This window comes from Mesoplodon densirostris, chromosome 6, assembly GCF_025265405.1.
Source record: "Mesoplodon densirostris isolate mMesDen1 chromosome 6, mMesDen1 primary haplotype, whole genome shotgun sequence".
In the NCBI taxonomy this organism is placed as follows: Eukaryota; Metazoa; Chordata; class Mammalia; order Artiodactyla; family Ziphiidae; genus Mesoplodon; species Mesoplodon densirostris.
Genome location: NC_082666.1, coordinates 45,940,103 through 45,956,937, shown reverse-complemented (window position 1 = coordinate 45,956,937; position 16,835 = coordinate 45,940,103). Strand labels below are relative to the sequence as shown.

The following is a 16,835-nucleotide window of genomic DNA, read 5'->3' as shown; positions in this document are numbered from 1 at the left end:
AATGAGAAGCCCACGCACCGCAACCAAGAGCAGCCCCTGCTAGCCGCAACTAGAGAAAGCCCACATGCAGCAACGAAGACCCAATGCAGCAAAAAAAAAAAAAAAAAAAGCTTGTACTGGACTAAAGCTGTGGTCAAGAAATATTTATGAGGAATTCCCTGGCGGTCCAGTGGTTAGGACTCTGCACTTCCACTGCTGGGGGCTCAGGTTCGATCCCTGGTCAGGGAACGAAGATCCCGGAGGCCACGCAGTGTGGCCAAAAAAAAAAAAAAGTACTACAAAAAGAACTGAGGTCAAGCAGCATTACAAACATCCTAATTTATAGAACAGAGGCATTCCTAGCAAAGCTAAGTACACTTTTTAATATTTAGAGCTGCAAATTTATTATAATAGTAGCAACTGCCATCGTATTATCGACACTCCAGGAACCACTTTAACTCCAAATTATCACATTATCTGTGCAAGGTGGGTATTACGATATCTGTTTTATAGGTGAATATATAATCTATCACATAGACCTAGGCCAAGTAATACGGGAGTTGGGATGTACAGGTCTGTCTTGATGCCAAAGTTTGGACTCCTTCCACTATTTCACACATTCTAGCTCCTTAATAAGTTCTCTTCAGAAAACTGTGGACCCAAGGCATTCAAAAATTAATGCACCCCTATGGCTGTACAACAATATGAATGTACTTAATGTCACTGAACTGTACACCTTAAAATGGTTAAAAAGGTAAATTTTATGTTACACATATTTTATCACAATTTAAAAAATCAATTCACCCAACAATTTTGCCCACAATTACTATCAAATAATTAAAGAACAAGTCATTCTAATTATGTTAAAGAGGCAAGACACGAAAATGAAAATATGAGGATGAAATTAGCCTTGATACTAGAACCTGATAAGGACAGTAGGAGAAACAATAATTACAAGCCAATCTCACTGACAGATGTAGCCATAAAAATTCTCAATTGAATCCAGCATTGTATAAAAAAGAAAATACACCATAACCATGTCCAGGATGTCCCAGGAATAAAGTTGGTTTAAGAAATGAAAAATCCTCACAGACTTAGAAACCAAACTTATGGTTACCAAAGGGGAAAGGTGGAGGGAGGGATAAATTGGGAGTCTGGGATTGATGTATATACACTACTATCTTTAAAATATATATATTTTATTATATATATTATATATATATTATATATATATACCAAAAAGGACCTACTGATTAGCATAGAGAACTCTCTCCATATTCTGTAACAACCTAAATGGGAAAAGAATTTGAAAAAGGACACATGTATATGTATAACTGAATCACTTTGCTGTACACCTGAAACTAACACAACATTGTTAATCAACTATACTCCAATATAAAAATTTTTTTAAATTTTAAATAAAAATAAAATTCTGAAGAAATGAAAAATCATTTAATAAAATCACTTTCACAGAATAAAATTTAAAAATTTATGATCGGGCTTCCCTGGTGGCACAGTGGTTGAGAGTCCGCCTGCCGATGCAGGGGACACGGGTTCGTGCCCCAGTCCGGGAAGATCCCACATGCCACGGAGCGGCTAGGCCCATGAGCCATGGCTGCTGAGCCTACGTGTCCGGAGCCTGTGCTCCGCAATGGGAGAGGCCACAACAGTGAGAGGCCCGCATACCACAAAAAAAAAAAAAAAAAAATTTATCATCATATAAGCATTTCAATAAAGACATTACTAAAATTCAACATTCACTCAAAATAAAAATTCTTAGAAAACAAGAATACTTCTTTGACTTGACAAAAGGTTATCTATATAAACCTGCAGCAAAAACCACACGGAATTAAAAGCATTCCTTTAAGATAACAAAAATAAACAACAGGGCTTCCCTGGTGGCGCAGTGGTTGAGAGTCCACCTGCCGATGCCAGGGAAGTGGGTTCGTGCCCCGGTCCGGGAAGATCCCACATGCCGCGGAGCGGCTGGGACGTGAGCCATGGCCACTGAGCCTGCGCGTCCGGAGCCTGTGCTCCACAACGGGAGAGGCCACAACAGTGAGAGGCCCACGTACCAAAAAAATAAAAAATAAAATAAAATAAAATAAACAACAAAATACAGGCATCACTGCCATGATCACTTCCATTTAAACACTGATTTGGAGGTCCTAGCCAACTCACTGTGGCAATTAAAAGACACACTCAAAAGATTAGAAAATAATATTTTAAAAGATCCCACTTCCATAATAATTGTACAAACAAAAGTGTATAAACACCTGAAACTAACACAACATTGTAAATCAACTATACTTCAACAAAAAAAAGTGTAAAGAATCTTCAGCTATATTATTATAATTTGTTAAGTTTAGCAAAACTTCTAGATACAAAATAAAAATAAACGTACAAAAATTAATTACACCTATATACCAGCTAACAAAAAAAATTCTAAAGAAATTGTCTATGGCTGCTTTTGCACCACAGTGGCAGTACTGAATAGTTATAACACAGCACAGGCAAAGCAGAAAATATTTCCTATCTGGCCCTTGAAAAACGTGCTCCAACACCTATTCACTCAATAAAAGTTATCATTCTTCCTCAACTAGATTCGACAAATTCCCAATGAAAGTCTAACAAGGGTTTGTCTCAAACCTGACAAGGTGATTCTAAAATTACACACAGGGGAGCAAATAGTCAACAGCTAAGACGTTCCTTAAAACAAAAACAACAAGGCCCAAGACTGATCGTCCAGGTATCAAGGATTATAATGCCACAGTAATTACAACAGTACAAGACTGGTACAGGGAGAGACAGCCCGTGCAATGGATCAGAAGAGAAAGCCCAGAAATATGATTTCCAAAAAGATGGCAATGCATGTGGTCAGGAAAGACCAACTTTCAAAGAGGCTGAAAGAACTGGTTGACTATAGTTTAAAAAATGTTTTTTACTAGGCCATACGTAAAAAAAGTTAACAGGTATTTTAAGAATATACAAAAGTCAAAATTATTGATTTCAGAAGAAAATAAGGCTAATTTTTTTACCCTGTATAAAGGAATTTTTATCTAATAGTTATTATTTTCTTAAGAGAAGCCCGTGCACCGCAACCAAGAGCAGCCCCCGCTCTACTCACTACTCTACAGCCCCCTTCACTACTAAATAGGTGTCAATATAAGAGTTGCTAAAATTGCAAAGATTAGTAACTTTTTTTTTTTTTTTTTTTGGCCACACAAGCGACATGCGGGATCTTAGTTCCCCAACCAGGGATTGAACCCGGGCCCCCTGCAGTGGAAGAGCAGAGTCCTAACCATTGCACCTTCAGGGAAGTCCCAAAGATTAATAACTTTAAAATTAAAAACTTCTGTTCATAAAAAAGCAGCTGGCCCTGTGAAAAATACAAGCCATAAACTGGGAAATTTTTTATCAACATACATGTGACAAGAATTAGTATTTGGATTTTATCAATATTAAGAAATACTGGGGACTTCCCTGGTGGCCCAGTAGTTAAGACTTCGCCTTCCAATGCAGGGGATGCAGGTTCAATCCCTGGTCAGGAAGCTAAGCTCCCATGTGCCTCAGGGCCAAAAAAACCAAAACATAAAACAGAAGGAGGGCTTCCCTGGTGGCGCAGTGGTTGAGAGTCCGCCTGCCGATGCAGGGGACGTGGGTTCATGCCCTGGTCTGGGAAGATCCCATATGCCGCGGAGCAGCTGGGCCCGTGAGCCATGGCCGCTCACAAAAAAAAAAAAAAAAAAAAAAAAAACAGAAGGAATATTGTAGCAAATTTTTTTTTTTTTTTTTGCGGTATGCGGGCCTCTCACCGTTGTGGCCTCTCCCATTGCGGAGCATAGGCTCCGGACGCGCAGGCTCAGCGGCCATGGCTCACGGGCCCAGCCGCTCCGCGGTATGTGGGATCTTCCCGGACCGGGGCACGAACCCGCATTCCCTGCATCGGCAGGCGGATTCTCAACCATGGCGCCACCAGGGAAGCCCTTATTGTAACAAATTTAATAAAGACTTTAAAAATGGTCCACATCAAAGAAATCTTTAAAAAAAATACTATGATGGATAAACAAGGTCCTGTTGTATAGCACAGGGAACTATATTCAATATCCTGCAATAAACCATAATGGAAAAGAATATGAAAAATATATATGTAAAACTGAATCACTTTGCTGTATACCAGAAACTAACATTGTAAATCAACTATATTTCAATTAAAACAAAAAGAAAGAAAGAAATACTATGGGGAATTTCCTGGCAGTCCAGTGGTTAAGACTCTGCTTTCACTGCTGAGGGCCTGGGTTCAATACCCGGTCACCAGGGAACTAAGATCCCATAAGCCACTCAGTGCAGCAAAAAAAAAAAAAAAAAAGAAAAGAAAAAAAACAAAGAGAAATACTATGAAACACAAAGCAACAGAAAATTATCCAATAGGAAAACCAGCAAGAGTTTGTCAGAACTTCATAGTAGATAAACAAAATAGCCCTTAAGTTTCCATCAAAGTCCATTTAAAATATCCCAAAACAGCCTACAGATTTCTAGGATTATATTTCCTAATACTTTTTATATATTAGCTTTCCTTTGAATTCTACAGTACATACATGCAATTCATATTTTAGCTTATCAATTCTGTTTCTTCTATATCTAACTTGTCTTCCTAAACTTAAATCATAAACTAGTTAAGACCAGAAATTCATTTTATTTTGTTTTGTTCCCTTCACTACTAAATAGGTGTCAATATAAGAGACATTTGATAAATGTGTTGAAATGACATTTGATAGAAGCTGGTAACTTATAAAAATTAAGAATGACGTAAGAAAGACCAAATCATAACAGAACCAATCATTCCAAAAAGGAACAATACATGAATTGAATTCTGTTTTCTAAAACAATCAGTTAGACACCTCAAAGCAAGCAAGCAAAGCACTCCCATGATGTGAAACAATGTTCCCCTATTTATAAATCTTACACATCTCAGGTTAATGAAATGACATTATACAAGTATTTCTAGTTATCTTTTGGACTGTGTATCTTAAATTTAGAGAGGAGATGAACCATAATTCAGGATACCATTTCAGGCATCACAAGGAAAATTATGTCCCTGAAACCTATTTTAGCTAGAAAAGGTTTCACAAGCTTTTCACTGAATCAGCTATTCTAATATTATTTACTAATTTTCTTAATAGGTCCTCTGTCAACTGGAATGCTAAAGGCCACAGGCATATTACTGCACTGCCTCATACATACACTATAAATAGCAAATAACCAATTAACCAGAATATCTCACATGCCTAATATTCCGGTTTAAAACTTTTTACTCTATTTGAATCCATCTCTCACTGTCAGTATGAATACACACTTTGCATACTTTTTTGAGTTAAACGATTTTGAGATTTTATTGGTTTGGGTTTATTGTTTTGGTTGTATTATATAAACAAGGTTAACTGTTTTGTCACGATTATTTTAAGAGCTTTCTTTGAGTTTAGTGTTCTCAGATATGAATACAAACATGAAACTGTCAAGCATCATACAAATGTGAAACATACTAGTATTTCTGAAATAAAGGGATTACTTGATTCTTTCTAATATCACTTTGAGCACTAATACTCTATAATTCTATGCTAAATATCTAAAAGTTAAACATCCAACCAAAACCTGCCTGGCTGAGTGGTATTCCCAGGGTAAAACCTTTTTTTAAAAAAATCATTTTTAGTTTACCCACAGATTTCAAAACAGTTCTTTTTTTAATTGAATTATGTGAACCTTTTCTCACTCATCTTTAACTATTTAATCCTCAGTGTCCTCATTTATGAAAATAAACTAGGTACATTAAATATAACAAAATGAGAGTTTCTTCTTACAGCAGTGCCATCTGGTGATGAAAATCTGCATGTACAGAAATAAGCTAAATTGAATGGATGCTTAGATTGAGTTTTTTGATTTACAAGACTTTTAGTCTTAATAGTCTTGCTATTAAAGCCAAACACTTTGATGTAATGTATCTGAATTCTCACTTGTTAATCAGAAAAACCATAAACTCCTTATATTTCAAACTATAAAAAATTTACTAATTCACTGCCTCAATATAAACATTAAGACTTTATATCTCTAGGGAATTACTTGGTGGCACAGTGGTTAAGAATCTGCCTGCCAAGGCAGGGGACACGGGTTCGAGCCCTGGTCCAGGAAGATGCCACAAGCCACAAAGCAGCTAAGCTCGTGCACCACAACTACTGACGCTGAGCTCTAGAGCCCGCAAGCCACAGTTACTGAGCCTGAGTGCTGCAACTACTGAAGCCCACACGCCTAGAGCCCGTGCTCTAAAGATAAACGTGCAAGTTTACAAAGTAAGTAGAGGGGGGAAAAAAAAGTGTTACTAAAATCCTCTGGGAAAAGACAGAGCTCAGAAAACATAAAGTTAACAGGATGTATGATTCAACAAATTTTCTTATGTTTTACATAAAGCTTCTGGAGACAATGAATTCATAAAACAAGGTAAAAAGCATAAGTTACTAAAATCATTATTTGACATCCTTAAAAATTACTACCAGTGAATTGTGAAAATGAGTAAGTCATGGAAATTAGACTATAAAAATTAACACCTTGGGACTTCCCTGGTGGCGCAGTGGTTAAGAATCCGCCTGCCTATGCAGGGGACACGGGTTCGACCCTGGTCCAGGAAGATCCCACAGGCCGCGGAGCAATTAAGCCCGTGCGCCACAACTACTGAGCCTGCGCTCTAGAGCCCACAAGCCACAACTACTGAGCCCATATGCCACAACTACTGAAAGCCAAGCACCTAGAGCCCGTGCTCCACAACAAGAGAAGCCACAGCAATGAGAAGCCTGCACACTGCAAAAGAGAAGCCCCCGCTCGCTGCAACTAGAGAAAAGCCCGTGCGTGTGCAGCAGCGAACACCCAACGCAGCCAAAAATATAATAAATAAATAAATTTTTTAAAAAATCAACACCTTTAGCATACTGCCATATGGGGAAATTCTGTTCCCTTTTCTGGGAAAAAAAGCTCTGTGTAGTAAATGAGAGTGCTTCTCCAATAAGCAACCCAGTTGCCAGGCCACAGGAATTCAGTTTACTCTTGTGTTCCATCCTCTCTATCACTCTCCAACCCCAAGAGCTACTATCCTGGAACAGGTTCCAAGAGAATTCTTAGAATAGAAACAGACAAGAGCAAGAGATTCTAAAAATAATCCAGTAGAATCTCAAACATACATATCTCAAGTTCTTGAGTGGCAGGAAGCACCAGGTTATTCAATCTATACAACCAAATTTTAACACCGATTTTAACCTCACCTCATTCAAAGTAAATTAAAGATGTGATAGATTTTAACAGGGGTAAGAAATGCTACTACATTTTTAACCTCTTTAAAAACAGAATCAGCAAAATACCATATAAAGCTTCCTAGATTATCTAAAGTGCAAGAATGGTCTAAAATTACTTGTAATAGAAAGAAAGTAAACCAGCAGAATAAACCAATTTGATTAAACTACAAAGACTGTCTCTGTAAAGGGACACTTTTAGAAAATGTTTTATTAACTGTTGTTTTTTTCAAGGACTTTTTGTAGATAAGATACCTCAGTGAAACAGCTGCATTTTCAAATGTTCCAGAATTTCAGAATAAACTGGACATGGTTAACAGCCACCTGCACTTCTTTTAAAGTTTACATAAGTAAATACCACAAACTCGTAAGAGGACCCTACCTAAAGTTAGACATTAAAAAGGCATAAAAAAAATATTGTTGGGGGACTTCCCTGGCAGTCCAGTGGTTACGACTCTGCGCTTCCAATCTGGGGGTGTGGGTTCTATCTCTGGCTGGAGAACTAGGATCCCACATGCCACGCAGTACGGCCAAAAAAAAAAAAATTGTTGGGTAAAAATTTATCTACAAACCATGTAAACCCTAACAGAAAAACAAGGATACATTTGGTCATCCTGAGATGTTACAGAACACTTGTTGATAATATGCTGAGAACTGTGAAGACTTTGGTGAAAGCACCAAGGGCTTTATTTAAGATAGTAAGTATCACAAAGTGTCAGCATTGGAAGGTACCTCTGAAACCAGGAGGTTCATAGAGTATTTCATCCACTGCATCAAGAAAAAATTATATTCCAGAAACAGCAAAATGAATGTCTTTTTTTCAAACAGAATATAATTAACCCACACAACATGAATTACTTAATCAGCTAAGAGCTCAACTACTAAGAACAGAAGCTAGTCTCCATCAAGAATGCTCACAGAGGGGACTTCCCTGGTGGTCCAGTGGTTTAGACTCCCTGCTTCCACTGCAGGGGGCACGGGTTCGATCCCTGGTCAGGGAACTAAGATCTCACATGCTGCATGGTGCAGCCCAAAAAAAAAAAAAGAATGCTCACAGAAATGCTGTTCACTCGGTCCTTAGGCCAATGGAGCCAGGACTATCTTAGTTAGACTGGCAAGGATGGGTAGGGGGTCCTTCATGTGTATCAAAGACTCATTCACTCATTCTCAATAGCCTGAAACCATTAAGTAATGACAATAATATAGCAACAAATGCGTACTATTTACCAAGTGCCAGACACCACTGAAGTGCTTTATGCATACAGAATTAAGTCATTACCTTGCCGACAACACTCTGAAATACATCCTAATACTACTCCCATTTTACAGACAGGAAATTAAGACATACAAAGATTAACAGCTAGTTAAGTGGTAAGGTCAAGATTCAAACCCAGGCCATCTGGCTCCACAGTCTGTATTCTCACCCACTATGCTATGCTGCAAGCATATATATCAATTATAGATATACAATAGACTCCAACTCAGCTTCCTCTTCTTTTTTTTTTTTTTTAATGTTGAGCCTTCTTTTAATTTATTTATTTTTATTTTTGGCTATGTTGGGTCTTCGTTTCTGTGCAAGGGCTTTCTCTAGTTGTGGCAAGCGGGGGCTACTCTTCATTGCCGGGCACAGGCCTCTCACTGTCACGGCCTCTCTTGTTGTGGAGCACAGGCTCCAGACGCGCAGGCTCAGTAGTTGTGGCTCACGGGCCTAGTTGCTCCGCAGCATGTGGGATCTTCCCAGACCAGGGCTCAAACCCGTGTCCCCTGCATTAGCAGGCAGATTCTCAACCATTGCGCCACCAGGGAAGCCCAGCTTCCTCTTCTTTAAGAGGGCATAACTACTGTTGGCGTCACCTTCATAACTCATACCTGATGCAAAAGATCTGGTTCTGGGTCAGAATCTCACCTAGCTTCCCAGCCTTTCAGATACCCACAGGTGCTCCCTTGGCTGTCTATTGTAATCTTTTTTGGGTTTGGGTTTTTTTTAATAGATTTATTTTATTTATTTATTGCTTGGCTGCATTAGGTCTTCGTTGCTGTGCGCCGGCTTTCTCTAGTTGTGGCGAGCAGTGGCTACTCTTCGTTGCGGTTCACAGGCTTCTCATTGCAGTGGCTTCTCTGGTTGTGGAGCATGGGCTCTAGGCGCATGGGCTTCAGTAGTTGTGGCATGCAGGCTCAGTAGCTGTGGCTTGCAGGCTCTAGAGCGCAGGCTCAGTAGTTGTGGCCCATGGTCTTAGTTGCTCCGCGGCACGTGGGATCTTCCCGGACCAGGGCTCGAACCTGTGTCCCCTGCATTAGCAGGCGGATTCCTAACCACTGCACCACCAGGGAAGCCCTGTTCTTGCTTTTTCTATTTAGAAAATACCCATTATTCTCAACCTTTTTCTGCAGAGGAAATTCATTTTTTCATTCCTGCAGAGAACAACACTGATTTGTATTAAGAACCTCAACAAATTTGGGAAGCCTAAAGCAGCCAACAAGAGGAAGTCTACATCCCCAACTCAGGAGAGAGTAAGGCAGCTACGGTGCCAAGGAGTGCCAAAGAACTCTAGTATGAGACCCAATTCCACGCAGCGAAACTTCTTGTGCCCTGCGTGCCAGGAGCTGACCAAGCTGATACTTTTATTCTCCACAGCTGCCGAGGGCAGGGTCAGGCCTCTAGCAGTTGGTGGACAAGGTTAACTCCCCTACGCCCAGGCTTGGCTGACAATGTTATCTGCTATTCTGTACATATAATCTGCCCACAGAAAAGATGAGTGCTGATGAACCCTTGAACATTATAGGACATCAAAAATTATTTGGTATAGTCATATTTCTCTTTTAGGTCACCTAAGGTCAGGGGAGAAAAAGTATTTAACTGCCTATGGCTGCTTCCTTACATCTGTCCCACTCCTACACTGCTAATTCCTTGGCTCTAAACCCTATCTTTAACCAAGACCCTAGTTCAGTAGCTATCTTATGATTCTTTGCCCTCCTATCCCTTAGAAGCCCCTCGTTGTTCATGACCAGTCTTAATCCCTTCTTCTAACAGCCCTTTCTCTCAGAAAAGGTGAGGAAGGGGGTTTCAGACTTCCAGTGGTTATGACTCCACGCTTCCAACACAGGGGGAGTGGGTTCGATCCCTGGTCGGGGAACTAGGACCCCACATGCCTCGCAGCATGGCCAAAAAAATATATTTTTTTAAAAAAGGGAGGGGGCTTGGAGGGGGTACCTATACTATACGGCATTTCAGAATACCTACAAGTTGTAATACTGTACTTTTTATTTAGATTGCAATCAAACAAGCACTCCCCAAATAATACCAAGATATTACATTCATTAGAGGGTTACTACACCATAGACAAAGACTAGTAAAGGGTCTAGTTTTTTTTAATTAAAAAAAAAACTTACACTGGAACTAGATTAAAATAGAATTTCTATAAATCATCCACTTACCAGAATATAATAATATTAATGGCTTTCTCATAAATCCAGTAATAATTCTTGCTAAACACAGACACTCACACACACTTTTTTTCTTGCTCTACGGATATCAGATTCTGTTCACCTTCCTGTGTGTTATTCTCTGGTCTTACTCCCCCAGAATTAGTACCCACCCACATATACAGTGACACACCCAGAGTCTGCTTTCTGCTTTCAGCCTCCATTTCTGAAACCTTCTAAGTTCCTCACAGGCTCTGGCAACAAGGAATTACTATATACCCATTATCTTTAATAACCTCTAATAAAACATAACCTGCAAAAATTCTGAATCACTGTGCTGAAATTAACACAATATTGTAAAGCTACTATACTTCAATTAAAAAAAAAAGAAAAGGAATTACTAGATAACTATGCTATTATCTCCTGCCATGTTCTGATCCTGTGGTTGCACAGTGGGCCTAAGGAACCAACAGAATGGTGAAACAAGTAAAGGAGGAGCCCAGAAAAACTGCTACTCCATGAAAACACCAGAATGTCAACCCAGGTTTGTCAGCTTACTTATTAGCTAAAAGTGCCTTTCTATCCATGTCCGATTCTTAACAGTGATATCTCCAGAAGCATCAGGAATTTCCCATCATCAAATAAACAAAGTTTAAGACTCTGGAATAGTGGATCACCATCCATCACCACTCCTCATTGCATAGTACAATCACTTGAGCAACTTCTAAAAAAATGAAACCAGGTGGGTTTCCCTGGTGGCGCAGTGGTTGAGAGTCCGCCTGCCGATGCAGGGGACATGGGTTTGTGCCCCCGTCTGGGAAGATCCCACATGCCGTGGAGCGGCTGGGCCCGTGAGCCATGGCCGCTGAGCCTGCGCGTCCGGAGCCTGTGCTCCTCAACGGGAGAGGCCACAACAGTGAGAGGCCCGCCTACCGCAAAAAAAAAAAAAAAAAAAAAAGAAACCAGGTCCTATTAAAATCAGGCTACTCAGAATAGGTAAAACCCAAACATCAGTATTCTTTTTTAAAAGTTCTCCAAGCAGTTTCTAAAAGTTAAACAAAGACTTACCATATGACCAAGCAATTCCAATCCTAGGTACATACCCAAGAGAATTGAAAACATATTCACCCAGAAATGTGCACATGGAATGTTCATAAGCCGTATTAGTCATAACAGCCAGAAAGTAGAAACAACCCAATGATTAATGGATAAACAAAATGTGATATAACCACAAAATGAAGTATTATTCATATTATTCAAGTACTAAAAGGAATAAAATTTCTGATAAAAACTACAACATGGATGAACCTTGAAAATGTTATGCTAAGTGAAAGAAGCCAGTCACAAAAGATCACATATGTATACTGTATTATTCCATTTATATGTAATTTCCAGAAGAGGCAAATCCATAGAGCCAGAAAGTAGATTAGTAGATGGGATCAGGAGAGAATGGGTAGATGCTAATGGGAATGGGGGGCTTCTTTTTGGGGTGATGAAAATGTTCTAGAAATAGCGATGTTTGCACAACCTTGTGAATATACTAAAAACCACTGAATTGCATACTTTAAAAGGATGAATTTTATGGTATATAAATTACATATCTATTTTTAAAAAACAAGCTCTCCACTTAAAAGCTTTTACACAGCAAAAGAAACCATAAACAAGACGAAAAGACAACCCTCAGAATGGGAGAAAATATTTGCAAACGAATCAACGGACAAACGATTAATCTCCAAAATATACAAGCAGCTCAATATCAAAATAACAAACAACCCAATCAAAAAATGGGCAGAAGATCTAAATAGACATTTCTCCAAAGAAGACACACAGATGGCCAACAAACACATGAAAAGATGCTCAACATCACTCATTATTAGAGAAATGCAAATCAAAACTACAATGAGGTATCACCTCACAATGGTCAGAATGGTCATCATCAAAAAATCTACAAATGCTGGAGAGGGTGTGGAGAAAAGGGAACCCTCATACACTGTTGGTGGGAATGTAAATTGATACAGCCACTATGGAAAACAGGACAGAGGTTCCTTAAAAAACTAAAAACAGAACCAACAATCCCACTACTGGGCATATACCCAGAGAAAAAAAACACACGCACCCCAAATGTTCAGAGCAGCACTATTTACAACAGCCAGGACATGGAAGCAACCTAAATGTCCATCAACAAAGGAATGGATAAAGAAGATGTGGTACATATATACAATGGAATATTACTCAGCCATAAAAAGGAACGAAACTGGGTCATTTGTAGAGACCTGGATGGACCTAGAGTGTCATACAGAGTGAAGTTAAGAAAGAGAAAAGCAAATATCGTATAATAACGCGTGTATGTGGAATCTAGAAAAATGGTACAGAAGAACCTGTTTGCAAAGCAGAAATAGAGACACAGACAAAGAGAACAAATGTACAGAGAACAAATGTATGGATACCAAGGGGGAAAGGGGTGGGGAGGGAGGAATTGGGAGACTGGGATTGACACATACATTACAGATACTATGTATAAAATAGACATCTAATGGGAACATACTGTATAGAACAGGGAACTCTACCTAATGTCCTGTGGTAACCTAAATGGGAGGGAAGTCCAAAAGGGAGGGGATATCTGTATGTGTATGGCTGATTCATTCTGTTGTGCAGTGGAGGCTAACACAACATTGTCAAGCAACCATACTCCAATAAAAATTAAAAAAAAAAAAAAAACCCACAAGCTCTCCATATTTCTAATGTGTGGCCAGGATGTCAAGCCACCACTCTGGAACAGCAGCTCTCAAAGTGTGGTGTCTGGACCAGCAGCATCAGCATCACCGGATAACTTGTCACAAATGCAAATTCCAAGGTCATCCCAGACCTAGTGAATCAGAAATGTTTAAACAAGGCTTGATGAACAATAAAATTTGAGAATTGCTGCCCTCAAAGAACCTGAGATGTAAAACTTTGATCCAACTGGTTCAAACGGAAAGGTGAGAAAGCTGCAAAAAGCATAATTTCGCTTAATTATTTTACTGTATGACTGTGTAACAGTCATCCAAAGTTCCAAAAAACACTGAAAAAATAAAACCACCACCTACAGTTCAACCACCCCAAAATAACTACTGTTAATAGTTTAGTGAATAGCCTTCCAGTGTTTTCACTTGTTTTGCATCACTGTAATCCAAAAGAAATGACTATATTGTACTTTTATCACAGAACATCAACATATAAACTATTATGGAAAAGCAAGGTAGCATAATAATTAGCACCTCAATTACACTATTCAGCTGAGAAGTTGGGTATATTATGGGAATATGAAAGAAAATTCTTGAGGGGCCAAAATGTTTTTGGCTCCAAGCTTTTTTGATATAATTGCCTTCTAAAATACAACACTTCTCTTCCTTGGCAAATACAGTACAATAAACATGAGTTAACTGTTTCTGATTCTACATCAGTTATTTTAGCCACATGATGGGTAATGGGAGGAATTAGTATGAACTATTCTAACTCCAGGACATACCTAGGAACTTACTTTCCTAAATAAATTCATTGTATCATCATCCTTCTTGTCCTTGGCCTCTTTCTCAAAAGTGGCAGCACTGACGTATCTGCATGGCTTCTGGGCAGCACAGTACGGCCACGTTCCAAAAATAATTTCTGAACCCAACGACAATACAGTCTTTCAGGCTGTTTCCTTGTCATTTGTTTTAAAATCATCTGCATTGTTTTTAATCACTGATTCGCTGTCTTTGCGGGGGCGGGGGGGGGGCAAGATGACTTTCCACCCAAGCCTTATACAGAGTAAACCCTCAATGTTTCTTGATTTTCCCCAGGTGGTTCTATGGTAGCTTGAATGATTAAGAGACAACCACGGATTCACTGATGTTAGCATGCATTATATCAAGCACACAAAAAAAAAAAACAGAAAAGAAAAAAGAGGGACTTCCTTGGTGGTCCAGTGGGTAAAACTCCATGCTCCCAATGCAGGGGGCCCGGGTTCGATCCCTAGTCGGGGAACTAGATCTTGCATGCATGCCACAACTAAGAGTAATAAATTGCCAACTGAATGTTCCCATCTCAAATTCTCCTATCTTTAACTTTAGTTTGACCTGGCTCTTCCACAACCATATTCAGCTGCATTTATCCCCACCTATCCTCTCGCGAGAATCAAGTGAAGTCTCAGAGTCATTAGAACAGGATAGACGTAATGCCAATAGTCTTAGTCTGTGATGAAGACTGAGACATACTTTTGTAAATTTTTTGCCTTCACTCCCATTCTGCCACCACCCTCCAGCTCCACATCCATCAGAAAAAGATTAACTTCTCGCTAGTTGCTCCGTCCCAAGGCCTTCAAAGGGAAGGGGAAAAGCAAGGAAGTCGCCTTCTCCCTTTGGGTTATTTATTTCCTCTTCCTGAGACCCAGTCAGAAAGGGGAAGGTGGAGTTTCCCTGGTGGCGCAGTGGTTGAGAATCCACCTGCCAATGCAGGGGATATGGGTCCAAGCCCTGGTCCAGGAAGATCCCACATGCCGTGGAGCAACTAAGCCCATGAGCCCCAACTACTGAGCCTGAGCTCTAGAGCCCGTGAGCCACAACTACTGAGCCCACGTGATACAACTACTGAAGCCTGCATGCCTAGAGACTGTGTTCCGCAATGAGAAGCCCGCGCACTGCAACCAAGAGTAGCCCCCGCTAGCCACAACTAGAGAAAGCCTGTGTGCAGCAGTGAAGACCCAACACAGCCAAAAATAAATAAATAAAATAAATAAATGTATTTTTTTAAAAAAGAAAGAAAGAAAGGGGAAGGTGTCAAGCTATAGGCTAATCTACCTTACCAATCTTGGGGATACAAGTTCAATAAGCCAAGTCTTTCTTTTAGTCAAGTCATATTGACCAGAACCAGTTACAAAGATCAAGAATCAGGGGCTTCCCTGGTGGCACAGTGGTTGAGAGTCCGCCTGCCGATGCAGGGGACACGGGTTCGTGCCCTGGTCCGGGAGGATCCCACATACCGTGGAGCGGCTGGGCCCGTGAGCCATGGCTGCTGAGCCTGTGCGTCTGGAGCCTGTGCTCCTCAACGGGAGAGGCCACAACAGTGAGAGGCCCTCGTACCGAAAAAAAAAAAAAAAAAAAAAAAAAGAATCAAATATTTTCAGGATTTCCCTGGTGGTCCAGTGATTAAGAAAGCGCCTTCCAATGCAGGGGCCATGGGTTCGATCCCTGGTCGGGGAACTAAGATCCCACATGCTGAGAGGCAACTAAGCCCGCACCACAACTACTGAGCCCAGGCGTGCCTCAACTGCAGAGCCCACACACTCTGGAACCCACACACCACAACTACAGAGCCCACGCACCGCAACAAAAGACCCTGCGTGCCGCAACGAAGACCCGACACAGCCAAAAATAAAATTTTTAAAAAATTAAAGAATCAAAGATTTTTAATTCTTGATACTCTAAGCTAAAACATTATCTTAAACTGTAATATCAGTTTAACTCTTGCTTCTTATTTTCAAGCACAGAAAAGCCATAACAATACTCAACACAGGAAAATCTCCAAACTCCCCAAGATGTGAAAAGAACTTCAGGAAATAGCCCTATTCAACAATACTCAAAATGTTACCTAGTTCAACTCCTAATCACTTAAAAGTTTTAATCCATTATCTCACATTAATTTATTGTTTTGGTTTTTGGGCAAAGCGGCATCTCTGCTAACCCCTCTCATATAGTAATCACTTTTACTGCCAAAAGTGACTAAATCCCAACTATACTTTCACAACAGACAAAACTTTATAAATCTTCAATTCTTTTTATTTTTTTAACTGAAGCTTAGTTGATTTACAATATTACATTACAAATCTTCAATTCTTACTGAAGACAGATAAAATATTTCAAGTTCTCTCACTTTTCACATCTCTGTACAAATCATTTAAACATTTGGCACTCAATTGTTACAAATAAACAAATATTTCACAATTGATTTAAAAGGTTCAGTATATCCATTATTAAGCTATTTGAAAACAGCTATATCATAAGCCAAAAATATAAACACTGATTTTTTTAAGTACTTCACACCCACAGCTTTCCATTACAGTTCTTCAGCTTTCCTCATATA

The 16,835-nt window shown here is 39.7% G+C and overlaps 1 protein-coding gene across 2 annotated transcripts in view; it reads right to left on the bottom strand.

Moving 5' to 3' along the window:
• The window catches only part of UBAP2 (ubiquitin associated protein 2), a 129,168-nt gene that overhangs the window by 100,082 nt on the left and 12,251 nt on the right, over positions 1-16,835 (bottom strand). The window lies entirely within an intron of this gene.